Source organism: Rattus rattus, unplaced genomic scaffold (genome assembly GCF_011064425.1).
Source record: "Rattus rattus isolate New Zealand unplaced genomic scaffold, Rrattus_CSIRO_v1 PGA_scaffold_20, whole genome shotgun sequence".
NCBI classification, from domain to species: domain Eukaryota; kingdom Metazoa; phylum Chordata; class Mammalia; order Rodentia; family Muridae; genus Rattus; species Rattus rattus.
Genome location: NW_022651142.1, coordinates 256,391 through 259,729, shown reverse-complemented (window position 1 = coordinate 259,729; position 3,339 = coordinate 256,391).

Below are 3,339 nucleotides of genomic sequence, written 5' to 3'. Positions count from 1 at the left end.
CACTTCTCCCTCCCAGATATCAGTGCCAGACACAAACTGCATTATTAGAATCCAATTCCTTGGAAGGGCTCTGTGCTGAGGACACAACATGCCTTGCCTTTCTTCCCTTGGGACCTTTTCCTTCTTGAGCAAAGGATAAAAGCTATTTTTTAGCTTTCAGGAAAAATATAGGCCAGCTTCCTTCTCGACATCTCTGATCCCTTAATCCTCTATTGTTCTCCCTCCCAAATTTGCCTGTTTCTTTTGCTGCATTAGGAGGCCAATAATAAATCCTACAGGTAATGAAGGAACATCGAGAGGCATTTGCAGTCATGGACAATACTTGTGATATCACAGGAGAATTAGGGATCTCCAGGATACAAGAGATTTTTTTCATGGGGGTCTAATGATGATGTCTTTGAGAATTTATAAGCCTACCTGCTAAACAGCTTTCTTACTGACCAGGTTTGGGATGCCCTTTCAGGAGTGTCTCATGACAAAGTGAAACCTTTACATACTACATCTCTATAAAGCTAGAGACTTCTCTTTGCCTCATTAGTGGGTACATGCTCTGAATGGACAAAGTTAGTCAGGGGCTTAGCATGGTTAGAAAAGATTTACGAACATAGATTGGACGAAATTTTTCTACATAATATTTTATTCCCAAGTTCATTCCTGTGACATACAGTTCAATATCCCAGGTTTTCTCTACTTCCCACAGGCAAGTATTTTGCCTACGGACCTTAATTGAATGAATATTAGCATTTCACTTTCTCATTGTTCATTCCTTGATAAGAGACTTTATTAATATTCCTGTATGTGTACTCAAAAATTCTGTTTCCAATTCCATTTTCAGCAAAGAAAAGGACAAAATGACTATAGAATACAGTTCTCTAGTCTTATTTGATATCAGTACTACACTATATAACTTCCTGTGTTCCCATTGCTAGACTTGAGGCTCGGATGTTTTACCATGATTCTCTCTGAAGGCCAAATATAAAATTCTGTAGGATGGGCAGAAAGAAGAATGGCTTGAGGACCAGTGAAACCTCACCATCAATAGGTACATAAGAACAGGAGGGTGTCTATTTGGCATTGTCATTTCTGAACTCTACATTCTTGATCTAGTTGCTCAAAATCCATGTTACCATTCCACCTAACCATTTAGCTGTAGGAGCCACCAAAAGTATTTATATGTGCATCAGCCCCCATAACTAGATAAGATTTATGTAGCTAAAATGCATTCTGCCAGCAACCCGATATAGGTCTTTCCTGAGAGACAGAGGTAGACCATGTCAACTATAGAAGTGAATGCTAGTGGCGAAACAGTGAAATGAAACAGACCTCTTGTTGGCAGATTTGAGAAAGGATTTCAAGAGCTGAAGGAGCTTTCAATCCCATAAGAAAAAAAATGTCAATGAACCAGAGCTTTCTGGTACTAAACCAATATTTAATTAATGTACACAGACAGAGCTATGGCTCAAAAATGTGGCAGAGGATGGCCTTCTTCATCACGAATGGAAGTAGAAGCTATTTTTCCTCTCTAAGTTTGTCTCCCAGTTCAAGGGGATGTGAAGGCACAGTAAGCGGGGTTAGGGAAGAAGGGGAAGGATACAGGTAGGAATCTTATGGGCAGGAAAATGGGACAAAATAACATTAAAAATGTAATAATAGAAAACTCAAGTTTAAAAACCATTAAAAATTGCTAAAAATAAAAAAATTAAAGAAATAAAAGAAGAAAACCGAAAAATATTATTACTGACTCAGAAATGTAAAGTGGTAGTCAGTGAAATATTAGTGGAACGAAAGACTGAGAGGATGAAGTCTCAACTAATAGCACTGTGCTTCCCAAGACTGCAATATAGATATCAAAAACATGACAAGTTTACTCTGAACTAGGGACACAATACCTGTCTCTCTCTTTTTCCTTAGGAATTTTTTCTTCTTGTCAAAAAGAGTAAAGGCCATGAGCTCTAAGGAAAACCACTGTGCCCTTCCCAACATTTGGTTTGGAATAAAGAAATTAATGATATTAACTCTCTGATTTCCAGGAAACAAAAGAACAGGAGTCAGATTCTTGTGAGAGGCTCCCAGCTCCTGATTCCCATAGGTGGGAGGCTCAGACCAAGGCTATTTCTTTAGCAATCCCACTAAATCCATACCAAGTACTCAAGTGTACCAAGGATGTATTTCTTTCTTGTTTTTACACCAAGACTGAAGGCCAAGCTTCCTTCATTCTCCCATATCCCCTGATCTTTTCATCCTCTTTGTTTCTCCCTCCCAAATGGCTGTTTACTCTGAATTAGAGACCAGTTAGTAAACCATAGAGGTAGTGAAGGAATATCTGAGGAGACGGTTGCTGTCATGACAACACTTGTGACATCACAGAAAGAAGGGATCTCAGGTTACTAAGATTTTTTCAGGGGGCCTAATGGTGAGGTCTCCTGAGAACTTGTGGCCTGACTTCCCTCTAAACAACTTTCCTTACAATTACCAGTTTCGAGGTGCCTTTCCATTATGTCTCCTGTGACACAGTGGAAACCTTTATGCTCCATCTCTCTAAAGCTAAAAGACTTCTTTTTCTTCATTAGTGGTTTTGTGCTCTGAAAGGAGAAAGTAAGTTAGTCATGTGGCATGGGTAGAAAGGTTCTAGGAACATCTGGTGGAGGAGTTTATTCTGGATAATAATTCTATTCCCAGGTCCATTCCTGTGACATACACTTCAATTTCCTAGGTTTTCTCTGTTTCCCAAAGTCCAATATTTTCACTCCAGACGTTTAGTTGAATGAATATTGTATTACATTTTCTTATTGTACATTCTTTGATAGGGGACTTTACATATATTCCTGAATGTGTACTCAAAAATTCTGTTTTGCAATTCCATTTTTTGCAATGAATTAGCAACAGAGCCTGCCCTGGTATAGAGTGAATATAGCAGGGTAAATATTGTGTACCTAATTCAAATGATAAACTCCCAAATACTTATTTTACCCAAAATTTATGAGACATCAGTAAAGCAAAGGACATCATGGACTGTAGAATGCAGATATCTAGTCCCATTAGATATCAGTTCTATAATATCTACCTTCCTGTGTTCCAAGGCCAGACTTAAAGGGTTTTTGTAGGTTTACCATGATTATTTCTTCAGTAAACACAGACTCAGGAGGATGGACAGGAAGAGAATGTCTTGATGTCCAGAAACCCTAGAGTTCAATAGGTTCATAATAGAGGAGGACTCTGACTGGCTTTAGCCTTTGCTGATTACACATTTTTGACCTAGTTCTGAGAATCCATCCAAATCCATCCTAAAACATTCCACAAATAACCATTTTATAGCTGTTAGATAGAACATAAATAATA